The sequence below is a fragment of the Hyperolius riggenbachi genome, chromosome 4, assembly GCF_040937935.1.
Source record: "Hyperolius riggenbachi isolate aHypRig1 chromosome 4, aHypRig1.pri, whole genome shotgun sequence".
Lineage (NCBI taxonomy): Eukaryota > Metazoa > Chordata > Amphibia > Anura > Hyperoliidae > Hyperolius > Hyperolius riggenbachi.
Genome location: NC_090649.1, coordinates 41,395,838 through 41,419,494, shown reverse-complemented (window position 1 = coordinate 41,419,494; position 23,657 = coordinate 41,395,838). Strand labels below are relative to the sequence as shown.

The following is a 23,657-nucleotide window of genomic DNA, read 5'->3' as shown; positions in this document are numbered from 1 at the left end:
CGGAAATCTGGGAAAAGCAGATAAGAAAAGTAGTATAGGAAAGATGAGTAAGATTGTAAGAAGGAGTGTTTTTCTCTTTCTTGGGGTGGTGAAGCACTTTTGCTGAAACGTTGTTAAAAGAGGTTGTGTGAGTAAAAGTGAAGGGGAAAGCTGAAATGACATTTTCGTTTGTTAGCAAAGGGAGTGGGGAGTGGCATGTGAAAGAGGAAGTGATGGCCTGGTGATGGTTTGTAATCGTTTTGGAGGAGCTCTGCCTAGTAGAAAGTAAAAGGAGAAGCTTTGATCGCCCAACGTGGGGCTCGAACCCACGACCCTGAGATTAAGAGTCTCATGCTCTACCGACTGAGCTAGCCGGGCTTGCTTGCTTGAGCTGAAATGTCAAAAATTGCAAAATGGCGCCAGCCTCTCCTTTGCCATCCGCACAGAAGAAGGCAAGCTTGTATGGCCTGATTTGGCTGGCCACGTTTTTCAGCACCGAGCAACAGGGCAAGGCATTGGTGGTTCAGTGGTAGAATTCTCGCCTGCCACGCGGGAGGCCCGGGTTCGATTCCCGGCCAATGCAAATGCTAGGATTTTGGCACACCTCCACACTTTGCACTTCTCAAGCTTAAGACATCTCTGCAGGCCAGAAGCCATTTAAGGACATTTGCAAGAGTCACCGTGGCACTTGGCCACAGTGCTGGCTGACAGTCGAGAAGAGGGACCCTAGTACCCAGCAAACATGACTCTAAGACACACAAGTTAAAGCAGCCTTGGGACACTTGCGTGCCCAAAGGCCTTGCATGTCTTCTAGCAGTGCCAGTGACGTGCAGCATCTCTCCCTCTCCAGTACTCACCTATTAGGCTTCTTTTTAACTGTCTAGAAAAGCCTCGGAAATGCCAAGTCAGCAGCATCTGCTCATCTGGTGTTGTTTTACAACCTTTTGCCTTGTTGTCTTTGCACTCTACTCAGGGCCTTGCTCAAATTTGGAGCGTTCTCTCTAGGCCCTCATTCATTCTACTTTTGTCCTGAGTTTTCTCACAGTAGATGTTGAGATGTTGTGTCAGCTTACCTACAACTTGCTTTCCCAGCACCTAGCAATTAAGAAAACATACTAAAAGTACAGAAAAAAAAGTAGTAACAAACTTAAGTCAAATGAAAGCAACCACTTTTTTTGCTTGCCGGGACTGAAAGGCTTTTTGGTTTGTAACTTTTGTTGGGAAGTACCTCATCTAAAAACAAGTTAAGGGAAAGAGCAACTTCCTTTTTTTCAATCCTCTCAGCTAAATCTCAGGCCGTGTGCAGAGTGCCCTCCTCATACTGCTATGTGAGCACCTTTGGAGTGCAAAGCCTAATACACACCATACCAATGCCTGTCAGATAGATGGGTCGAACAGATGATTTCCGGCAGGTCCGATCTGATTTCCGATCGTTTTTCTGATGGATTTGCATAGTAGTGATCGGAAATCCGAACGGAAATCCGATCGTGTCTGTCGGAAAGGATCTATCGGCCCATCTATCTGATGGGGAATTGCATGGTGTGCACCAGGCATACGAGAATGAGTATCTTTCAGGTGGTTGTTCCTTGTCAAGTGATTGATTGTAAGTCTCTCCTTGACAAAAGGACTGGAGTAAAGCCAACGGAAATCTGGGAAAAGCAGATAAGAAAAGTAGTATAGGAAAGATGAGTAAGATTGTAAGAAGGAGTGTTTTTCTCTTTCTTGGGGTGGTGAAGCACTTTTGCTGAAAAGTTGTTAAAAGAGGTTGTGTGAGTAAAAGTGAAGGGGAAAGCTGAGATGACATTTTCGTTTGTTAGCAAAGGGAGTGGGGAGTGGCATGTGAAAGAGGAAGTGATGGCCTGGTGATGGTTTGTAATCGTTTTGGAGGAGCTCTGCCTAGTAGAAAGTAAAAGGAGAAGCTTTGATCGCCAACGTGGGGCTCGAACCCACGACCCTGAGATTAAGAGTCTCATGCTCTACCGACTGAGCTAGCCGGGCTTGCTTGCTTGAGCTGAAATGTCAAAAATTGCAAAATGGCGCCAGCCTCACCTTTGCCATCCGCACAGAAGAAGGCAATCTTGTATGGCCTGATTTGGCTGGCCACGTTTTTCAGCACCGAGCAACAGGGCAAGGCATTGGTGGTTCAGTGGTAGAATTCTCGCCTGCCACGCGGGAGGCCCGGGTTCGATTCCCGGCCAATGCATATGCTAGGATTTTGGCACACCTCCACACTTTGCACTTCTCAAGCTTAAGACATCTCTGCAGGCCAGAAGCCATTTAAGGACATTTGCAAGAGTCACCGTGGCACTTGGCCACAGTGCTGGCTGACAGTCGAGAAGAGGGACCCTAGAACCCAGCAAACATGACTCTAAGACACACAAGTTAAAGCAGCCTTGGGACACTTGCGTGCCCAAAGGCCTTGCATGTCTTCTAGCAGTGCCAGTGACGTGCAGCATCTCTCCCTCTCCAGTACTCACCTATTAGGCTTCTTTTTAACTGTCTAGAAAAGCCTCGGAAATGCCAAGTCAGCAGCATCTGCTCATCTGGTGTTGTTTTACAACTTTTTGCCTTGTTGTCTTTGCACTCTACTCAGGGCCTTGCTCAAATTTGGAGCGTTCTCTCTAGGCCCTCATTCATTCTACTTTTGTCCTGAGTTTTCTCACAGTAGATGTTGAGATGTTGTGTCAGCTTACCTACAACTTGCTTTCCCAGCACCTAGCAATTAAGAAAACATACTAAAAGTACAGAAAAAAAAGTAGTAACAAACTTAAGTCAAATGAAAGCAACCACTTTTTTTGCTTGCCGGGACTGAAAGGCTTTTTGGTTTGTAACTTTTGTTGGGAAGTACCTCATCTAAAAACAAGTTAAGGGAAAGAGCAACTTCCTTTTTTTCAATCCTCTCAGCTAAATCTCAGGCCGTGTGCAGAGTGCCCTCCTCATACTGCTATGTGAGCACCTTTGGAGTGCAAAGCCTAATACACACCATACCAATGCCTGTCAGATAGATGGGTCGATCAGATGATTTCCGGCAGGTCCGATCTGATTTCCGATCGTTTTTCTGATGGATTTGCATAGTAGTGATCGGAAATCCGAACGGAAATCTGATCGTGTCTGTCGGAAAGGATCTATCGGCCCATCTATCTGATGGGGAATTGCATGGTGTGCACCAGGCATACGAGAATGAGTATCTTTCAGGTGGTTGTTTCTTGTCAAGTGATTGATTGTAAGTCTCTCCTTGACAAAAGGACTGGAGTAAAGCCAACGGAAATCTGGGAAAAGCAGATAAGAAAAGTAGTATAGGAAAGATGAGTAAGATTGTAAGAAGGAGTGTTTTTCTCTTTCTTGGGGTGGTGAAGCACTTTTGCTGAAAAGTTGTTAAAAGAGGTTGTGTGAGTAAAAGTGAAGGGGAAAGCTGAGATGACATTTTCGTTTGTTAGCAAAGGGAGTGGGGAGTGGCATGTGAAAGAGGAAGTGATGGCCTGGTGATGGTTTGTAATCGTTTTGGAGGAGCTCTGCCTAGTAGAAAGTAAAAGGAGAAGCTTTGATCGCCCAACGTGGGGCTCAAACCCACGACCCTGAGATTAAGAGTCTCATGCTCTACCGACTGAGCTAGCCGGGCTTGCTTGCTTGAGCTGAAATGTCAAAAATTGCAAAATGGCGCCAGCCTCTCCTTTGCCATCCGCACAGAAGAAGGCAATCTTGTATGGCCTGATTTGGCTGGCCACGTTTTTCAGCACCGAGCAACAGGGCAAGGCATTGGTGGTTCAGTGGTAGAATTCTCGCCTGCCACGCGGGAGGCCCGGGTTCGATTCCCGGCCAATGCAAATGCTAGGATTTTGGCACACCTCCACACTTTGCACTTCTCAAGCTTAAGACATCTCTGCAGGCCAGAAGCCATTTAAGGACATTTGCAAGAGTCACCGTGGCACTTGGCCACAGTGCTGGCTGACAGTCGAGAAGAGGGACCCTAGTACCCAGCAAACATGACTCTAAGACACACAAGTTAAAGCAGCCTTGGGACACTTGCGTGCCCAAAGGCCTTGCATGTCTTCTAGCAGTGCCAGTGACGTGCAGCATTTCTCCCTCTCCAGTACTCACCTATTAGGCTTCTTTTTAACTGTCTAGAAAAGCCTCGGAAATGCCAAGTCAGCAGCATCTGCTCATCTGGTGTTGTTTTACAACTTTTTGCCTTGTTGTCTTTGCACTCTACTCAGGGCCTTGCTCAAATTTGGAGCGTTCTCTCTAGGCCCTCATTCATTCTACTTTTGTCCTGAGTTTTCTCACAGTAGATGTTGAGATGTTGTGTCAGCTTACCTACAACTTGCTTTCCCAGCACCTAGCAATTAAGAAAACATACTAAAAGTACAGAAAAAAAAGTAGTAACAAACTTAAGTCAAATGAAAGCAACCACTTTTTTTGCTTGCCGGGACTGAAAGGCTTTTTGGTTTGTAACTTTTGTTGGGAAGTACCTCATCTAAAAACAAGTTAAGGGAAAGAGCAACTTCCTTTTTTTCAATCCTCTCAGCTAAATCTCAGGCCGTGTGCAGAGTGCCCTCCTCATACTGCTATGTGAGCACCTTTGGAGTGCAAAGCCTAATACACACCATACCAATGCCTGTCAGATAGATGGGTCGAACAGATGATTTCCGGCAGGTCCGATCTGATTTCCGATCGTTTTTCTGATGGATTTGCATAGTAGTGATCGGAAATCCGAACGGAAATCCGATCGTGTCTGTCGGAAAGGATCTATCGGCCCATCTATCTGATGGGGAATTGCATGGTGTGCACCAGGCATACGAGAATGAGTATCTTTCAGGTGGTTGTTCCTTGTCAAGTGATTGATTGTAAGTCTCTCCTTGACAAAAGGACTGGAGTAAAGCCAACGGAAATCTGGGAAAAGCAGATAAGAAAAGTAGTATAGGAAAGATGAGTAAGATTGTAAGAAGGAGTGTTTTTCTCTTTCTTGGGGTGGTGAAGCACTTTTGCTGAAAAGTTGTTAAAAGAGGTTGTGTGAGTAAAAGTGAAGGGGAAAGCTGAGATGACATTTTCGTTTGTTAGCAAAGGGAGTGGGGAGTGGCATGTGAAAGAGGAAGTGATGGCCTGGTGATGGTTTGTAATCGTTTTGGAGGAGCTCTGCCTAGTAGAAAGTAAAAGGAGAAGCTTTGATCGCCAACGTGGGGCTCGAACCCACGACCCTGAGATTAAGAGTCTCATGCTCTACCGACTGAGCTAGCCGGGCTTGCTTGCTTGAGCTGAAATGTCAAAAATTGCAAAATGGCGCCAGCCTCACCTTTGCCATCCGCACAGAAGAAGGCAATCTTGTATGGCCTGATTTGGCTGGCCACGTTTTTCAGCACCGAGCAACAGGGCAAGGCATTGGTGGTTCAGTGGTAGAATTCTCGCCTGCCACGCGGGAGGCCCGGGTTCGATTCCCGGCCAATGCAAATGCTAGGATTTTGGCACACCTCCACACTTTGCACTTCTCAAGCTTAAGACATCTCTGCAGGCCAGAAGCCATTTAAGGACATTTGCAAGAGTCACCGTGGCACTTGGCCACAGTGCTGGCTGACAGTCGAGAAGAGGGACCCTAGAACCCAGCAAACATGACTCTAAGACACACAAGTTAAAGCAGCCTTGGGACACTTGCGTGCCCAAAGGCCTTGCATGTCTTCTAGCAGTGCCAGTGACGTGCAGCATCTCTCCCTCTCCAGTACTCACCTATTAGGCTTCTTTTTAACTGTCTAGAAAAGCCTCGGAAATGCCAAGTCAGCAGCATCTGCTCATCTGGTGTTGTTTTACAACTTTTTGCCTTGTTGTCTTTGCACTCTACTCAGGGCCTTGCTCAAATTTGGAGCGTTCTCTCTAGGCCCTCATTCATTCTACTTTTGTCCTGAGTTTTCTCACAGTAGATGTTGAGATGTTGTGTCAGCTTACCTACAACTTGCTTTCCCAGCACCTAGCAATTAAGAAAACATACTAAAAGTACAGAAAAAAAAGTAGTAACAAACTTAAGTCAAATGAAAGCAACCACTTTTTTTGCTTGCCGGGACTGAAAGGCTTTTTGGTTTGTAACTTTTGTTGGGAAGTACCTCATCTAAAAACAAGTTAAGGGAAAGAGCAACTTCCTTTTTTTCAATCCTCTCAGCTAAATCTCAGGCCGTGTGCAGAGTGCCCTCCTCATACTGCTATGTGAGCACCTTTGGAGTGCAAAGCCTAATACACACCATACCAATGCCTGTCAGATAGATGGGTCGAACAGATGATTTCCGGCAGGTCCGATCTGATTTCCGATCGTTTTTCTGATGGATTTGCATAGTAGTGATCGGAAATCCGAACGGAAATCCGATCGTGTCTGTCGGAAAGGATCTATCGGCCCATCTATCTGATGGGGAATTGCATGGTGTGCACCAGGCATACGAGAATGAGTATCTTTCAGGTGGTTGTTCCTTGTCAAGTGATTGATTGTAAGTCTCTCCTTGACAAAAGGACTGGAGTAAAGCCAACGGAAATCTGGGAAAAGCAGATAAGAAAAGTAGTATAGGAAAGATGAGTAAGATTGTAAGAAGGAGTGTTTTTCTCTTTCTTGGGGTGGTGAAGCACTTTTGCTGAAAAGTTGTTAAAAGAGGTTGTGTGAGTAAAAGTGAAGGGGAAAGCTGAGATGACATTTTCGTTTGTTAGCAAAGGGAGTGGGGAGTGGCATGTGAAAGAGGAAGTGATGGCCTGGTGATGGTTTGTAATCGTTTTGGAGGAGCTCTGCCTAGTAGAAAGTAAAAGGAGAAGCTTTGATCGCCAACGTGGGGCTCGAACCCACGACCCTGAGATTAAGAGTCTCATGCTCTACCGACTGAGCTAGCCGGGCTTGCTTGCTTGAGCTGAAATGTCAAAAATTGCAAAATGGCGCCAGCCTCACCTTTGCCATCCGCACAGAAGAAGGCAATCTTGTATGGCCTGATTTGGCTGGCCACGTTTTTCAGCACCGAGCAACAGGGCAAGGCATTGGTGGTTCAGTGGTAGAATTCTCGCCTGCCACGCGGGAGGCCCGGGTTCGATTCCCGGCCAATGCAAATGCTAGGATTTTGGCACACCTCCACACTTTGCACTTCTCAAGCTTAAGACATCTCTGCAGGCCAGAAGCCATTTAAGGACATTTGCAAGAGTCACCGTGGCACTTGGCCACAGTGCTGGCTGACAGTCGAGAAGAGGGACCCTAGAACCCAGCAAACATGACTCTAAGACACACAAGTTAAAGCAGCCTTGGGACACTTGCGTGCCCAAAGGCCTTGCATGTCTTCTAGCAGTGCCAGTGACGTGCAGCATTTCTCCCTCTCCAGTACTCACCTATTAGGCTTCTTTTTAACTGTCTAGAAAAGCCTCGGAAATGCCAAGTCAGCAGCATCTGCTCATCTGGTGTTGTTTTACAACTTTTTGCCTTGTTGTCTTTGCACTCTACTCAGGGCCTTGCTCAAATTTGGAGCGTTCTCTCTAGGCCCTCATTCATTCTACTTTTGTCCTGAGTTTTCTCACAGTAGATGTTGAGATGTTGTGTCAGCTTACCTACAACTTGCTTTCCCAGCACCTAGCAATTAAGAAAACATACTAAAAGTACAGAAAAAAAAGTAGTAACAAACTTAAGTCAAATGAAAGCAACCACTTTTTTTGCTTGCCGGGACTGAAAGGCTTTTTGGTTTGTAACTTTTGTTGGGAAGTACCTCATCTAAAAACAAGTTAAGGGAAAGAGCAACTTCCTTTTTTTCAATCCTCTCAGCTAAATCTCAGGCCGTGTGCAGAGTGCCCTCCTCATACTGCTATGTGAGCACCTTTGGAGTGCAAAGCCTAATACACACCATACCAATGCCTGTCAGATAGATGGGTCGAACAGATGATTTCCGGCAGGTCCGATCTGATTTCCGATCGTTTTTCTGATGGATTTGCATAGTAGTGATCGGAAATCCGAACGGAAATCCGATCGTGTCTGTCGGAAAGGATCTATCGGCCCATCTATCTGATGGGGAATTGCATGGTGTGCACCAGGCATACGAGAATGAGTATCTTTCAGGTGGTTGTTCCTTGTCAAGTGATTGATTGTAAGTCTCTCCTTGACAAAAGGACTGGAGTAAAGCCAACGGAAATCTGGGAAAAGCAGATAAGAAAAGTAGTATAGGAAAGATGAGTAAGATTGTAAGAAGGAGTGTTTTTCTCTTTCTTGGGGTGGTGAAGCACTTTTGCTGAAAAGTTGTTAAAAGAGGTTGTGTGAGTAAAAGTGAAGGGGAAAGCTGAGATGACATTTCCGTTTGTTAGCAAAGGGAGTGGGGAGTGGCATGTGAAAGAGGAAGTGATGGCCTGGTGATGGTTTGTAATCGTTTTGGAGGAGCTCTGCCTAGTAGAAAGTAAAAGGAGAAGCTTTGATCGCCCAACGTGGGGCTCGAACCCACAACCCTGAGATTAAGAGTCTCATGCTCTACCGACTGAGCTAGCCGGGCTTGCTTGCTTGAGCTGAAATGTCAAAAATTGCAAAATGGCGCCAGCCTCACCTTTGCCATCCGCACAGAAGAAGGCAATCTTGTATGGCCTGATTTGGCTGGCCACGTTTTTCAGCACCGAGCAACAGGGCAAGGCATTGGTGGTTCAGTGGTAGAATTCTCGCCTGCCACGCGGGAGGCCCGGGTTCGATTCCCGGCCAATGCAAATGCTAGGATTTTGGCACACCTCCACACTTTGCACTTCTCAAGCTTAAGACATCTCTGCAGGCCAGAAGCCATTTAAGGACATTTGCAAGAGTCACCGTGGCACTTGGCCACAGTGCTGGCTGACAGTCGAGAAGAGGGACCCTAGTACCCAGCAAACATGACTCTAAGACACACAAGTTAAAGCAGCCTTGGGACACTTGCGTGCCCAAAGGCCTTGCATGTCTTCTAGCAGTGCCAGTGACGTGCAGCATCTCTCCCTCTCCAGTACTGACCTATTAGGCTTCTTTTTAACTGTCTAGAAAAGCCTCGGAAATGCCAAGTCAGCAGCATCTGCTCATCTGGTGTTGTTTTACAACTTTTTGCCTTGTTGTCTTTGCACTCTACTCAGGGCCTTGCTCAAATTTGGAGCGTTCTCTCTAGGCCCTCATTCATTCTACTTTTGTCCTGAGTTTTCTCACAGTAGATGTTGAGATGTTGTGTCAGCTTACCTACAACTTGCTTTCCCAGCACCTAGCAATTAAGAAAACATACTAAAAGTACAGAAAAAAAAAGTAGTAACAAACTTAAGTCAAATGAAAGCAACCACTTTTTTTGCTTGCCGGGACTGAAAGGCTTTTTGGTTTGTAACTTTTGTTGGGAAGTACCTCATCTAAAAACAAGTTAAGGGAAAGAGCAACTTCCTTTTTTTCAATCCTCTCAGCTAAATCTCAGGCCGTGTGCAGAGTGCCCTCCTCATACTGCTATGTGAGCACCTTTGGAGTGCAAAGCCTAATACACACCATACCAATGCCTGTCAGATAGATGGGTCGAACAGATGATTTCCGGCAGGTCCGATCTGATTTCCGATCGTTTTTCTGATGGATTTGCATAGTAGTGATCGGAAATCCGAACGGAAATCCGATCGTGTCTGTCGGAAAGGATCTATCGGCCCATCTATCTGATGGGGAATTGCATGGTGTGCACCAGGCATACGAGAATGAGTATCTTTCAGGTGGTTTTTCCTTGTCAAGTGATTGATTGTAAGTCTCTCCTTGACAAAAGGACTGGAGTAAAGCCAACGGAAATCTGGGAAAAGCAGATAAGAAAAGTAGTATAGGAAAGATGAGTAAGATTGTAAGAAGGAGTGTTTTTCTCTTTCTTGGGGTGGTGAAGCACTTTTGCTGAAAAGTTGTTAAAAGAGGTTGTGTGAGTAAAAGTGAAGGGGAAAGCTGAGATGACATTTCCGTTTGTTAGCAAAGGGAGTGGGGAGTGGCATGTGAAAGAGGAAGTGATGGCCTGGTGATGGTTTGTAATCGTTTTGGAGGAGCTCTGCCTAGTAGAAAGTAAAAGGAGAAGCTTTGATCGCCCAACGTGGGGCTCGAACCCACAACCCTGAGATTAAGAGTCTCATGCTCTACCGACTGAGCTAGCCGGGCTTGCTTGCTTGAGCTGAAATGTCAAAAATTGCAAAATGGCGCCAGCCTCACCTTTGCCATCCGCACAGAAGAAGGCAATCTTGTATGGCCTGATTTGGCTGGCCACGTTTTTCAGCACCGAGCAACAGGGCAAGGCATTGGTGGTTCAGTGGTAGAATTCTCGCCTGCCACGCGGGAGGCCCGGGTTCGATTCCCGGCCAATGCAAATGCTAGGATTTTGGCACACCTCCACACTTTGCACTTCTCAAGCTTAAGACATCTCTGCAGGCCAGAAGCCATTTAAGGACATTTGCAAGAGTCACCGTGGCACTTGGCCACAGTGCTGGCTGACAGTCGAGAAGAGGGACCCTAGTACCCAGCAAACATGACTCTAAGACACACAAGTTAAAGCAGCCTTGGGACACTTGCGTGCCCAAAGGCCTTGCATGTCTTCTAGCAGTGCCAGTGACGTGCAGCATCTCTCCCTCTCCAGTACTCACCTATTAGGCTTCTTTTTAACTGTCTAGAAAAGCCTTGGAAATGCCAAGTCAGCAGCATCTGCTCATCTGGTGTTGTTTTACAACTTTTTGCCTTGTTGTCTTTGCACTCTACTCAGGGCCTTGCTCAAATTTGGAGCGTTCTCTCTAGGCCCTCATTCATTCTACTTTTGTCCTGAGTTTTCTCACAGTAGATGTTGAGATGTTGTGTCAGCTTACCTACAACTTGCTTTCCCAGCACCTAGCAATTAAGAAAACATACTAAAAGTACAGAAAAAAAAGTAGTAACAAACTTAAGTCAAATGAAAGCAACCACTTTTTTTGCTTGCCGGGACTGAAAGGCTTTTTGGTTTGTAACTTTTGTTGGGAAGTACCTCATCTAAAAACAAGTTAAGGGAAAGAGCAACTTCCTTTTTTTCAATCCTCTCAGCTAAATCTCAGGCCGTGTGCAGAGTGCCCTCCTCATACTGCTATGTGAGCACCTTTGGAGTGCAAAGCCTAATACACACCATACCAATGCCTGTCAGATAGATGGGTCGAACAGATGATTTCCGGCAGGTCCGATCTGATTTCCGATCGTTTTTCTGATGGATTTGCATAGTAGTGATCGGAAATCCGAACGGAAATCCGATCGTGTCTGTCGGAAAGGATCTATCGGCCCATCTATCTGATGGGGAATTGCATGGTGTGCACCAGGCATACGAGAATGAGTATCTTTCAGGTGGTTGTTCCTTGTCAAGTGATTGATTGTAAGTCTCTCCTTGACAAAAGGACTGGAGTAAAGCCAACGGAAATCTGGGAAAAGCAGATAAGAAAAGTAGTATAGGAAAGATGAGTAAGATTGTAAGAAGGAGTGTTTTTCTCTTTCTTGGGGTGGTGAAGCACTTTTGCTGAAAAGTTGTTAAAAGAGGTTGTGTGAGTAAAAGTGAAGGGGAAAGCTGAGATGACATTTTCGTTTGTTAGCAAAGGGAGTGGGGAGTGGCATGTGAAAGAGGAAGTGATGGCCTGGTGATGGTTTGTAATCGTTTTGGAGGAGCTCTGCCTAGTAGAAAGTAAAAGGAGAAGCTTTGATCGCCCAACGTGGGGCTCAAACCCACGACCCTGAGATTAAGAGTCTCATGCTCTACCGACTGAGCTAGCCGGGCTTGCTTGCTTGAGCTGAAATGTCAAAAATTGCAAAATGGCGCCAGCCTCACCTTTGCCATCCGCACAGAAGAAGGCAATCTTGTATGGCCTGATTTGGCTGGCCACGTTTTTCAGCACCGAGCAACAGGGCAAGGCATTGGTGGTTCAGTGGTAGAATTCTCGCCTGCCACGCGGGAGGCCCGGGTTCGATTCCCGGCCAATGCAAATGCTAGGATTTTGGCACACCTCCACACTTTGCACTTCTCGAGCTTAAGACATCTCTGCAGGCCAGAAGCCATTTAAGGACATTTGCAAGAGTCACCGTGGCACTTGGCCACAGTGCTGGCTGACAGTCGAGAAGAGGGACCCTAGTACCCAGCAAACATGACTCTAAGACACACAAGTTAAAGCAGCCTTGGGACACTTGCGTGCCCAAAGGCCTTGCATGTCTTCTAGCAGTGCCAGTGACGTGCAGCATCTCTCCCTCTCCAGTACTGACCTATTAGGCTTCTTTTTAACTGTCTAGAAAAGCCTCGGAAATGCCAAGTCAGCAGCATCTGCTCATCTGGTGTTGTTTTACAACTTTTTGCCTTGTTGTCTTTGCACTCTACTCAGGGCCTTGCTCAAATTTGGAGCGTTCTCTCTAGGCCCTCATTCATTCTACTTTTGTCCTGAGTTTTCTCACAGTAGATGTTGAGATGTTGTGTCAGCTTACCTACAACTTGCTTTCCCAGCACCTAGCAATTAAGAAAACATACTAAAAGTACAGAAAAAAAAGTAGTAACAAACTTAAGTCAAATGAAAGCAACCACTTTTTTTGCTTGCCGGGACTGAAAGGCTTTTTGGTTTGTAACTTTTGTTGGGAAGTACCTCATCTAAAAACAAGTTAAGGGAAAGAGCAACTTCCTTTTTTTCAATCCTCTCAGCTAAATCTCAGGCCGTGTGCAGAGTGCCCTCCTCATACTGCTATGTGAGCACCTTTGGAGTGCAAAGCCTAATACACACCATACCAATGCCTGTCAGATAGATGGGTCGAACAGATGATTTCCGGCAGGTCCGATCTGATTTCCGATCGTTTTTCTGATGGATTTGCATAGTAGTGATCGGAAATCCGAACGGAAATCCGATCGTGTCTGTCGGAAAGGATCTATCGGCCCATCTATCTGATGGGGAATTGCATGGTGTGCACCAGGCATACGAGAATGAGTATCTTTCAGGTGGTTGTTCCTTGTCAAGTGATTGATTGTAAGTCTCTCCTTGACAAAAGGACTGGAGTAAAGCCAACGGAAATCTGGGAAAAGCAGATAAGAAAAGTAGTATAGGAAAGATGAGTAAGATTGTAAGAAGGAGTGTTTTTCTCTTTCTTGGGGTGGTGAAGCACTTTTGCTGAAAAGTTGTTAAAAGAGGTTGTGTGAGTAAAAGTGAAGGGGAAAGCTGAGATGACATTTTCGTTTGTTAGCAAAGGGAGTGGGGAGTGGCATGTGAAAGAGGAAGTGATGGCCTGGTGATGGTTTGTAATCGTTTTGGAGGAGCTCTGCCTAGTAGAAAGTAAAAGGAGAAGCTTTGATCGCCCAACGTGGGGCTCGAACCCACGACCCTGAGATTAAGAGTCTCATGCTCTACCGACTGAGCAAGCCGGGCTTGCTTGCTTGAGCTGAAATGTCAAAAATTGCAAAATGGCGCCAGCCTCACCTTTGCCATCCGCACAGAAGAAGGCAATCTTGTATGGCCTGATTTGGCTGGCCACGTTTTTCAGCACTGAGCAACAGGGCAAGGCATTGGTGGTTCAGTGGTAGAATTCTCGCCTGCCACGCGGGAGGCCTGGGTTCGATTCCCGGCCAATGCAAATGCTAGGATTTTGGCACACCTCCACACTTTGCACTTCTCAAGCTTAAGACATCTCTGCAGGCCAGAAGCCATTTAAGGACATTTGCAAGAGTCACTGTGGCACTTGGCCACAGTGCTGGCTGACAGTCGAGAAGAGGGACCCTAGTACCCAGCAAACATGACTCTAAGACACACAAGTTAAAGCAGCCTTGGGACACTTGCGTGCCCAAAGGCCTTGCATGTCTTCTAGCAGTGCCAGTGACGTGCAGCATCTCTCCCTCTCCAGTACTCACCTATTAGGCTTCTTTTTAACTGTCTAGAAAAGCCTCGGAAATGCCAAGTCAGCAGCATCTGCTCATCTGGTGTTGTTTTACAACTTTTTGCCTTGTTGTCTTTGCACTCTACTCAGGGCCTTGCTCAAATTTGGAGCGTTCTCTCTAGGCCCTCATTCATTCTACTTTTGTCCTGAGTTTTCTCACAGTAGATGTTGAGATGTTGTGTCAGCTTACCTACAACTTGCTTTCCCAGCACCTAGCAATTAAGAAAACATACTAAAAGTACAGAAAAAAAAGTAGTAACAAACTTAAGTCAAATGAAAGCAACCACTTTTTTTGCTTGCCGGGACTGAAAGGCTTTTTGGTTTGTAACTTTTGTTGGGAAGTACCTCATCTAAAAACAAGTTAAGGGAAAGAGCAACTTCCTTTTTTTCAATCCTCTCAGCTAAATCTCAGGCCGTGTGCAGAGTGCCCTCCTCATACTGCTATGTGAGCACCTTTGGAGTGCAAAGCCTAATACACACCATACCAATGCCTGTCAGATAGATGGGTCGAACAGATGATTTCCGGCAGGTCCGATCTGATTTCCGATCGTTTTTCTGATGGATTTGCATAGTAGTATTCGGAAATCCGAACGGAAATCCGATCGTGTCTGTCGGAAAGGATCTATCGGCCCATCTATCTGATGGGGAATTGCATGGTGTGCACCAGGCATACGAGAATGAGTATCTTTCAGGTGGTTGTTCCTTGTCAAGTGATTGATTGTAAGTCTCTCCTTGACAAAAGGACTGGAGTAAAGCCAACGGAAATCTGGGAAAAGCAGATAAGAAAAGTAGTATAGGAAAGATGAGTAAGATTGTAAGAAGGAGTGTTTTTCTCTTTCTTGGGGTGGTGAAGCACTTTTGCTGAAAAGTTGTTAAAAGAGGTTGTGTGAGTAAAAGTGAAGGGGAAAGCTGAGATGACATTTTCGTTTGTTAGCAAAGGGAGTGGGGAGTGGCATGTGAAAGAGGAAGTGATGGCCTGGTGATGGTTTGTAATCGTTTTGGAGGAGCTCTGCCTAGTAGAAAGTAAAAGGAGAAGCTTTGATCGCCCAACGTGGGGCTCGAACCCACGACCCTGAGATTAAGAGTCTCATGCTCTACCGACTGAGCTAGCCGGGCTTGCTTGCTTGAGCTGAAATGTCAAAAATTGCAAAATGGCGCCAGCCTCACCTTTGCCATCCGCACAGAAGAAGGCAATCTTGTATGGCCTGATTTGGCTGGCCACGTTTTTCAGCACCGAGCAACAGGGCAAGGCATTGGTGGTTCAGTGGTAGAATTCTCGCCTGCCACGCGGGAGGCCCGGGTTCGATTCCCGGCCAATGCAAATGCTATGATTTTGGCACACCTCCACACTTTGCACTTCTCAAGCTTAAGACATCTCTGCAGGCCAGAAGCCATTTAAGGACATTTGCAAGAGTCACCGTGGCACTTGGCCACAGTGCTGGCTGACAGTCGAGAAGAGGGACCCTAGTACCCAGCAAACATGACTCTAAGACACACAAGTTAAAGCAGCCTTGGGACACTTGCGTGCCCAAAGGCCTTGCATGTCTTCTAGCAGTGCCAGTGACGTGCAGCATCTCTCCCTCTCCAGTACTCACCTATTAGGCTTCTTTTTAACTGTCTAGAAAAGCCTCGGAAATGCCAAGTCAGCAGCATCTGCTCATCTGGTGTTGTTTTACAACTTTTTGCCTTGTTGTCTTTGCACTCTACTCAGGGCCTTGCTCAAATTTGGAGCGTTCTCTCTAGGCCCTCATTCATTCTACTTTTGTCCTGAGTTTTCTCACAGTAGATGTTGAGATGTTGTGTCAGCTTACCTACAACTTGCTTTCCCAGCACCTAGCAATTAAGAAAACATACTAAAAGTACAGAAAAAAAAGTAGTAACAAACTTAAGTCAAATGAAAGCAACCACTTTTTTTGCTTGCCGGGACTGAAAGGCTTTTTGGTTTGTAACTTTTGTTGGGAAGTACCTCATCTAAAAACAAGTTAAGGGAAAGAGCAACTTCCTTTTTTTCAATCCTCTCAGCTAAATCTCAGGCCGTGTGCAGAGTGCCCTCCTCATACTGCTATGTGAGCACCTTTGGAGTGCAAAGCCTAATACACACCATACCAATGCCTGTCAGATAGATGGGTCGAACAGATGATTTCCGGCAGGTCCGATCTGATTTCCGATCGTTTTTCTGATGGATTTGCATAGTAGTGATCGGAAATCCGAACGGAAATCCGATCGTGTCTGTCGGAAAGGATCTATCGGCCCATCTATCTGATGGGGAATTGCATGGTGTGCACCAGGCATACGAGAATGAGTATCTTTCAGGTGGTTGTTCCTTGTCAAGTGATTGATTGTAAGTCTCTCCTTGACAAAAGGACTGGAGTAAAGCCAACGGAAATCTGGGAAAAGCAGATAAGAAAAGTAGTATAGGAAAGATGAGTAAGATTGTAAGAAGGAGTGTTTTTCTCTTTCTTGGGGTGGTGAAGCACTTTTGCTGAAAAGTTGTTAAAAGAGGTTGTGTGAGTAAAAGTGAAGGGGAAAGCTGAGATGACATTTTCGTTTGTTAGCAAAGGGAGTGGGGAGTGGCATGTGAAAGAGGAAGTGATGGCCTGGTGATGGTTTGTAATCGTTTTGGAGGAGCTCTGCCTAGTAGAAAGTAAAAGGAGAAGCTTTGATCGCCCAACGTGGGGCTCGAACCCACGACCCTGAGATTAAGAGTCTCATGCTCTACCGACTGAGCAAGCCGGGCTTGCTTGCTTGAGCTGAAATGTCAAAAATTGCAAAATGGCGCCAGCCTCACCTTTGCCATCCGCACAGAAGAAGGCAATCTTGTATGGCCTGATTTGGCTGGCCACGTTTTTCAGCACTGAGCAACAGGGCAAGGCATTGGTGGTTCAGTGGTAGAATTCTCGCCTGCCACGCGGGAGGCCCGGGTTCGATTCCCGGCCAATGCAAATGCTAGGATTTTGGCACACCTCCACACTTTGCACTTCTCAAGCTTAAGACATCTCTGCAGGCCAGAAGCCATTTAAGGACATTTGCAAGAGTCACCGTGGCACTTGGCCACAGTGCTGGCTGACAGTCGAGAAGAGGGACCCTAGTACCCAGCAAACATGACTCTAAGACACACAAGTTAAAGCAGCCTTGGGACACTTGCGTGCCCAAAGGCCTTGCATGTCTTCTAGCAGTGCCAGTGACGTGCAGCATCTCTCCCTCTCCAGTACTCACCTATTAGGCTTCTTTTTAACTGTCTAGAAAAGCCTCGGAAATGCCAAGTCAGCAGCATCTGCTCATCTGGTGTTGTTTTACAACTTTTTGCCTTGTTGTCTTTGCACTCTACTCAGGGCCTTGCTCAAATTTGGAGCGTTCTCTCTAGGCCCTCATTCATTCTACTTTTGTCCTGAGTTTTCTCACAGTAGATGTTGAGATGTTGTGTCAGCTTACCTACAACTTGCTTTCCCAGCACCTAGCAATTAAGAAAACATACTAAAAGTACAGAAAAAAAAGTAGTAACAAACTTAAGTCAAATGAAAGCAACCACTTTTTTTGCTTGCCGGGACTGAAAGGCTTTTTGGTTTGTAACTTTTGTTGGGAAGTACCTCATCTAAAAACAAGTTAAGGGAAAGAGCAACTTCCTTTTTTTCAATCCTCTCAGCTAAATCTCAGGCCGTGTGCAGAGTGCCCTCCTCATACTGCTATGTGAGCACCTTTGGAGTGCAAAGCCTAATACACACCATACCAATGCCTGTCAGATAGATGGGTCGAACAGATGATTTCCGGCAGGTCCGATCTGATTTCCGATCGTTTTTCTGATGGATTTGCATAGTAGTATTCAGAAATCCGAACGGAAATCCGATCGTGTCTGTCGGAAAGGATCTATCGGCCCATCTATCTGATGGGGAATTGCATGGTGTGCACCAGGCATACGAGAATGAGTATCTTTCAGGTGGTTGTTCCTTGTCAAGTGATTGATTGTAAGTCTCTCCTTGACAAAAGGACTGGAGTAAAGCCAACGGAAATCTGGGAAAAGCAGATAAGAAAAGTAGTATAGGAAAGATGAGTAAGATTGTAAGAAGGAGTGTTTTTCTCTTTCTTGGGGTGGTGAAGCACTTTTGCTGAAAAGTTGTTAAAAGAGGTTGTGTGAGTAAAAGTGAAGGGGAAAGCTGAGATGACATTTTCGTTTGTTAGCAAAGGGAGTGGGGAGTGGCATGTGAAAGAGGAAGTGATGGCCTGGTGATGGTTTGTAATCGTTTTGGAGGAGCTCTGCCTAGTAGAAAGTAAAAGGAGAAGCTTTGATCGCCCAACGTGGGGCTCGAACCCACGACCCTGAGATTAAGAGTCTCATGCTCTACCGACTGAGCTAGCCGGGCTTGCTTGCTTGAGCTGAAATGTCAAAAATTGCAAAATGGCGCCAGCCTCACCTTTGCCATCCGCACAGAAGAAGGCAATCTTGTATGGCCTGATTTGGCTGGCCACGTTTTTCAGCACCGAGCAACAGGGCAAGGCATTGGTGGTTCAGTGGTAGAATTCTCGCCTGCCACGCGGGAGGCCCGGGTTCGATTCCCGGCCAATGCAAATGCTAGGATTTTGGCACACCTCCACACTTTGCACTTCTCAAGCTTAAGACATCTCTGCAGGCCAGAAGCCATTTAAGGACATTTGCAAGAGTCACCGTGGCACTTGGCCACAGTGCTGGCTGACAGTCGAGAAGAGGGACCCTAGTACCCAGCAAACATGACTCTAAGACACACAAGTTAAAGCAGCCTTGGGACACTTGCGTGCCCAAAGGCCTTGCATGTCTTCTAGCAGTGCCAGTGACGTGCAGCATCTCTCCCTCTCCAGTACTCACCTATTAGGCTTCTTTTTAACTGTCTAGAAAAGCCTCGGAAATGCCAAGTCAGCAGCATCTGCTCATCTGGTGTTGTTTTACAACTTTTTGCCTTGTTGTCTTTGCACTCTACTCAGGGCCTTGCTCAAATTTGGAGCGTTCTCTCTAGGCCCTCATTCATTCTACTTTTGTCCTGAGTTTTCTCACAGTAGATGTTGAGATGTTGTGTCAGCTTACCTACAACTTGCTTTCCCAGCACCTAGCAATTAAGAAAACATACTAAAAGTACAGAAAAAAAAGTAGTAACAAACTTAAGTCAAATGAAATCAACCACTTTTTTTGCTTGCCGGGACTGAAAGGCTTTTTGGTTTGTAACTTTTGTTGGGAAGTACCTCATCTAAAAACAAGTTAAGGGAAAGAGCAACTTCCTTTTTTTCAATCCTCTCAGCTAAATCTCAGGCCGTGTGCAGAGTGCCCTCCTCATACTGCTATGTGAGCACCTTTGGAGTGCAAAGCCTAATACACACCATACCAATGCCTGTCAGATAGATGGGTCGAACAGATGATTTCCGGCAGGTCCGATCTGATTTCCGATCGTTTTCTGATGGATTTGCATAGTAGTGATCGGAAATCCGAACGGAAATCCGATCGTGTCTGTCGGAAAGGATCTATCGGCCCATCTATCTGATGGGGAATTGCATGGTGTGCACCAGGCATACGAGAATGAGTATCTTTCAGGTGGTTGTTCCTTGTCAAGTGATTGATTGTAAGTCTCTCCTTGACAAAAGGACTGGAGTAAAGCCAACGGAAATCTGGGAAAAGCAGATAAGAAAAGTAGTATAGGAAAGATGAGTAAGATTGTAAGAAGGAGTGTTTTTCTCTTTCTTGGGGTGGTGAAGCACTTTTGCTGAAAAGTTGTTAAAAGAGGTTGTGTGAGTAAAAGTGAAGGGGAAAGCTGAGATGACATTTTCGTTTGTTAGCAAAGGGAGTGGGGAGTGGCATGTGAAAGAGGAAGTGATGGCCTGGTGATGGTTTGTAATCGTTTTGGAGGAGCTCTGCCTAGTAGAAAGTAAAAGGAGAAGCTTTGATCGCCCAACGTGGGGCTCGAACCCACGACCCTGAGATTAAGAGTCTCATGCTCTACCGACTGAGCTAGCCGGGCTTGCTTGCTTGAGCTGAAATGTCAAAAATTGCAAAATGGCGCCAGCCTCACCTTTGCCATCCGCACAGAAGAAGGCAATCTTGTATGGCCTGATTTGGCTGGCCACGTTTTTCAGCACCGAGCAACAGGGCAAGGCATTGGTGGTTCAGTGGTAGAATTCTCGCCTGCCACGCGGGAGGCCCGGGTTTGATTCCCGGCCAATGCAAATGCTAGGATTTTGGCACACCTCCACACTTTGCACTTCTCAAGCTGAAGACATCTCTGCAGGCCAGAAGCCATTTAAGGACATTTGCAAGAGTCACCGTGGCACTTGGCCACAGTGCTGGCTGACAGTCGAGAAGAGGGACCCTAGTACCCAGCAAACATGACTCTAAGACACACTAGTTAAAGCAGCCTTGGGACACTTGCGTGCCCAAAGGCCTTGCATGTCTTCTAGCAGTGCCAGTGACGTGCAGCATCTCTCCCTCTCCAGTACTCACCTATTAGGCTTCTTTTTAACTGTCTAGAAAAGCCTCGGAAATGCCAAGTCAGCAGCATCTGCTCATCTGGTGTTGTTTTACAACTTTTTGCCTTGTTGTCTTTGCACTCTACTCAGGGCCTTGCTCAAATTTGGAGCGTTCTCTCTAGGCCCTCATTCATTCTACTTTTGTCCTGAGTTTTCTCACAGTAGATGTTGAGATGTTGTGTCAGCTTACCTACAACTTGCTTTCCCAGCACCTAGCAATTAAGAAAACATACTAAAAGTACAGAAAAAAAAGTAGTAACAAACTTAAGTCAAATGAAAGCAACCACTTTTTTTGCTTGCCGGGACTGAAAGGCTTTTTGGTTTGTAACTTTTGTTGGGAAGTACCTCATCTAAAAACAAGTTAAGGGAAAGAGCAACTTCCTTTTTTTCAATCCTCTCAGCTAAATCTCAGGCCGTGTGCAGAGTGCCCTCCTCATACTGCTATGTGAGCACCTTTGGAGTGCAAAGCCTAATACACACCATACCAATGCCTGTCAGATAGATGGGTCGAACAGATGATTTCCGGCAGGTCCGATCTGATTTCCGATCGTTTTTCTGATGGATTTGCATAGTAGTGATCGGAAATCCGAACGGAAATCCGATCGTGTCTGTCGGAAAGGATCTATCGGCCCATCTATCTGATGGGGAATTGCATGGTGTGCACCAGGCATACGAGAATGAGTATCTTTCAGGTGGTTGTTCCTTGTCAAGTGATTGATTGTAAGTCTCTCCTTGACAAAAGGACTGGAGTAAAGCCAACGGAAATCTGGGAAAAGCAGATAAGAAAAGTAGTATAGGAAAGATGAGTAAGATTGTAAGAAGGAGTGTTTTTCTCTTTCTTGGGGTGGTGAAGCACTTTTGCTGAAAAGTTGTTAAAAGAGGTTGTGTGAGTAAAAGTGAAGGGGAAAGCTGAGATGACATTTTCGTTTGTTAGCAAAGGGAGTGGGGAGTGGCATGTGAAAGAGGAAGTGATGGCCTGGTGATGGTTTGTAATCGTTTTGGAGGAGCTCTGCCTAGTAGAAAGTAAAAGGAGAAGCTTTGATCGCCCAACGTGGGGCTCGAACCCACGACCCTGAGATTAAGAGTCTCATGCTCTACCGACTGAGCTAGCCGGGCTTGCTTGCTTGAGCTGAAATGTCAAAAATTGCAAAATGGCGCCAGCCTCACCTTTGCCATCCGCACAGAAGAAGGCAATCTTGTATGGCCTGATTTGGCTGGCCACGTTTTTCAGCACCGAGCAACAGGGCAAGGCATTGGTGGTTCAGTGGTAGAATTCTCGCCTGCCACGCGGGAGGCCCGGGTTCGATTCCTGGCCAATGCAAATGCTATGATTTTGGCACACCTCCACACTTTGCACTTCTCAAGCTTAAGACATCTCTGCAGGCCAGAAGCCATTTAAGGACATTTGCAAGAGTCACCGTGGCACTTGGCCACAGTGCTGGCTGACAGTCGAGAAGAGGGACCCTAGTACCCAGCAAACATGACTCTAAGACACACAAGTTAAAGCAGCCTTGGGACACTTGCGTGCCCAAAGGCCTTGCATGTCTTCTAGCAGTGCCAGTGACGTGCAGCATCTCTCCCTCTCCAGTACTCACCTATTAGGCTTCTTTTTAACTGTCTAGAAAAGCCTCGGAAATGCCAAGTCAGCAGCATCTGCTCATCTGGTGTTGTTTTACAACTTTTTGCCTTGTTGTCTTTGCACTCTACTCAGGGCCTTGCTCAAATTTGGAGCGTTCTCTCTAGGCCCTCATTCATTCTACTTTTGTCCTGAGTTTTCTCACAGTAGATGTTGAGATGTTGTGTCAGCTTACCTACAACTTGCTTTCCCAGCACCTAGCAATTAAGAAAACATACTAAAAGTACAGAAAAAAAAGTAGTAACAAACTTAAGTCAAATGAAAGCAACCACTTTTTTTGCTTGCCGGGACTGAAAGGCTTTTTGGTTTGTAACTTTTGTTGGGAAGTACCTCATCTAAAAACAAGTTAAGGGAAAGAGCAACTTCCTTTTTTTCAATCCTCTCAGCTAAATCTCAGGCCGTGTGCAGAGTGCCCTCCTCATACTGCTATGTGAGCACCTTTGGAGTGCAAAGCCTAATACACACCATACCAATGCCTGTCAGATAGATGGGTCGAACAGATGATTTCCGGCAGGTCCGATCTGATTTCCGATCGTTTTTCTGATGGATTTGCATAGTAGTGATCGGAAATCCGAACGGAAATCCGATCGTGTCTGTCGGAAAGGATCTATCGGCCCATCTATCTGATGGGGAATTGCATGGTGTGCACCAGGCATACGAGAATGAGTATCTTTCAGGTGGTTGTTCCTTGTCAAGTGATTGATTGTAAGTCTCTCCTTGACAAAAGGACTGGAGTAAAGCCAACGGAAATCTGGGAAAAGCAGATAAGAAAAGTAGTATAGGAAAGATGAGTAAGATTGTAAGAAGGAGTGTTTTTCTCTTTCTTGGGGTGGTGAAGCACTTTTGCTGAAAAGTTGTTAAAAGAGGTTGTGTGAGTAAAAGTGAAGGGGAAAGCTGAGATGACATTTTCGTTTGTTAGCAAAGGGAGTGGGGAGTGGCATGTGAAAGAGGAAGTGATGGCCTGGTGATGGTTTGTAATCGTTTTGGAGGAGCTCTGCCTAGTAGAAAGTAAAAGGAGAAGCTTTGATCGCCCAACGTGGGGCTCGAACCCACGACCCTGAGATTAAGAGTCTCATGCTCTACCGACTGAGCAAGCCGGGCTTGCTTGCTTGAGCTGAAATGTCAAAAATTGCAAAATGGCGCCAGCCTCACCTTTGCCATCCGCACAGAAGAAGGCAATCTTGTATGGCCTGATTTGGCTGGCCACGTTTTTCAGCACTGAGCAACAGGGCAAGGCATTGGTGGTTCAGTGGTAGAATTCTCGCCTGCCACGCGGGAGGCCCGGGTTCGATTCCCGGCCAATGCAAATGCTAGGATTTTGGCACACCTCCACACTTTGCACTTCTCAAGCTTAAGACATCTCTGCAGGCCAGAAGCCATTTAAGGACATTTGCAAGAGTCACCGTGGCACTTGGCCACAGTGCTGGCTGACAGTCGAGAAGAGGGACCCTAGTACCCAGCAAACATGACTCTAAGACACACAAGTTAAAGCAGCCTTGGGACACTTGCGTGCCCAAAGGCCTTGCATGTCTTCTAGCAGTGCCAGTGACGTGCAGCATCTCTCCCTCTCCAGTACTCACCTATTAGGCTTCTTTTTAACTGTCTAGAAAAGCCTCGGAAATGCCAAGTCAGCAGCATCTGCTCATCTGGTGTTGTTTTACAACTTTTTGCCTTGTTGTCTTTGCACTCTACTCAGGGCCTTGCTCAAAT

The 23,657-nt window shown here is 46.2% G+C and overlaps 21 non-coding genes across 21 annotated transcripts; 14 read left to right on the top strand and 7 right to left on the bottom strand.

Annotated features, from left to right (window-relative positions):
• Positions 1-284: 284 nt before the first annotated feature.
• TRNAK-CUU (transfer RNA lysine (anticodon CUU)) lies at positions 285-357 on the bottom strand. Its single transcript has one exon. It is a non-coding gene; the product is annotated as a tRNA-Lys (tRNA).
• Positions 358-491: 134 nt separating this feature from the next.
• TRNAG-GCC (transfer RNA glycine (anticodon GCC)) lies at positions 492-562 on the top strand. The gene has a single exon. It is a non-coding gene; the product is annotated as a tRNA-Gly (tRNA).
• Positions 563-2,111: 1,549 nt separating this feature from the next.
• TRNAG-GCC (transfer RNA glycine (anticodon GCC)) lies at positions 2,112-2,182 on the top strand. The gene has a single exon. It is a non-coding gene; the product is annotated as a tRNA-Gly (tRNA).
• Positions 2,183-3,732: 1,550 nt separating this feature from the next.
• Positions 3,733-3,803, top strand: TRNAG-GCC (transfer RNA glycine (anticodon GCC)). The gene has a single exon. It is a non-coding gene; the product is annotated as a tRNA-Gly (tRNA).
• A 1,549-nt stretch (positions 3,804-5,352) lies between these two features.
• Positions 5,353-5,423, top strand: TRNAG-GCC (transfer RNA glycine (anticodon GCC)). The gene has a single exon. It is a non-coding gene; the product is annotated as a tRNA-Gly (tRNA).
• Positions 5,424-6,972: 1,549 nt separating this feature from the next.
• Positions 6,973-7,043, top strand: TRNAG-GCC (transfer RNA glycine (anticodon GCC)). The gene has a single exon. It is a non-coding gene; the product is annotated as a tRNA-Gly (tRNA).
• Positions 7,044-8,386: 1,343 nt separating this feature from the next.
• Positions 8,387-8,459, bottom strand: TRNAK-CUU (transfer RNA lysine (anticodon CUU)). Its single transcript has one exon. It is a non-coding gene; the product is annotated as a tRNA-Lys (tRNA).
• Positions 8,460-8,593: 134 nt separating this feature from the next.
• On the top strand, positions 8,594-8,664 carry TRNAG-GCC (transfer RNA glycine (anticodon GCC)). Its single transcript has one exon. It is a non-coding gene; the product is annotated as a tRNA-Gly (tRNA).
• Positions 8,665-10,008: 1,344 nt separating this feature from the next.
• On the bottom strand, positions 10,009-10,081 carry TRNAK-CUU (transfer RNA lysine (anticodon CUU)). The gene has a single exon. It is a non-coding gene; the product is annotated as a tRNA-Lys (tRNA).
• Positions 10,082-10,215: 134 nt separating this feature from the next.
• On the top strand, positions 10,216-10,286 carry TRNAG-GCC (transfer RNA glycine (anticodon GCC)). Its single transcript has one exon. It is a non-coding gene; the product is annotated as a tRNA-Gly (tRNA).
• Positions 10,287-11,836: 1,550 nt separating this feature from the next.
• TRNAG-GCC (transfer RNA glycine (anticodon GCC)) lies at positions 11,837-11,907 on the top strand. The gene has a single exon. It is a non-coding gene; the product is annotated as a tRNA-Gly (tRNA).
• Positions 11,908-13,457: 1,550 nt separating this feature from the next.
• Positions 13,458-13,528, top strand: TRNAG-GCC (transfer RNA glycine (anticodon GCC)). Its single transcript has one exon. It is a non-coding gene; the product is annotated as a tRNA-Gly (tRNA).
• Positions 13,529-14,871: 1,343 nt separating this feature from the next.
• TRNAK-CUU (transfer RNA lysine (anticodon CUU)) lies at positions 14,872-14,944 on the bottom strand. The gene has a single exon. It is a non-coding gene; the product is annotated as a tRNA-Lys (tRNA).
• A 134-nt stretch (positions 14,945-15,078) lies between these two features.
• TRNAG-GCC (transfer RNA glycine (anticodon GCC)) lies at positions 15,079-15,149 on the top strand. Its single transcript has one exon. It is a non-coding gene; the product is annotated as a tRNA-Gly (tRNA).
• A 1,550-nt stretch (positions 15,150-16,699) lies between these two features.
• On the top strand, positions 16,700-16,770 carry TRNAG-GCC (transfer RNA glycine (anticodon GCC)). The gene has a single exon. It is a non-coding gene; the product is annotated as a tRNA-Gly (tRNA).
• Positions 16,771-18,113: 1,343 nt separating this feature from the next.
• Positions 18,114-18,186, bottom strand: TRNAK-CUU (transfer RNA lysine (anticodon CUU)). Its single transcript has one exon. It is a non-coding gene; the product is annotated as a tRNA-Lys (tRNA).
• Positions 18,187-18,320: 134 nt separating this feature from the next.
• On the top strand, positions 18,321-18,391 carry TRNAG-GCC (transfer RNA glycine (anticodon GCC)). Its single transcript has one exon. It is a non-coding gene; the product is annotated as a tRNA-Gly (tRNA).
• A 1,342-nt stretch (positions 18,392-19,733) lies between these two features.
• Positions 19,734-19,806, bottom strand: TRNAK-CUU (transfer RNA lysine (anticodon CUU)). Its single transcript has one exon. It is a non-coding gene; the product is annotated as a tRNA-Lys (tRNA).
• Positions 19,807-19,940: 134 nt separating this feature from the next.
• TRNAG-GCC (transfer RNA glycine (anticodon GCC)) lies at positions 19,941-20,011 on the top strand. The gene has a single exon. It is a non-coding gene; the product is annotated as a tRNA-Gly (tRNA).
• Positions 20,012-21,354: 1,343 nt separating this feature from the next.
• On the bottom strand, positions 21,355-21,427 carry TRNAK-CUU (transfer RNA lysine (anticodon CUU)). The gene has a single exon. It is a non-coding gene; the product is annotated as a tRNA-Lys (tRNA).
• Positions 21,428-23,182: 1,755 nt separating this feature from the next.
• Positions 23,183-23,253, top strand: TRNAG-GCC (transfer RNA glycine (anticodon GCC)). The gene has a single exon. It is a non-coding gene; the product is annotated as a tRNA-Gly (tRNA).
• The last annotated feature ends 404 nt before the right edge of the window (positions 23,254-23,657 follow it).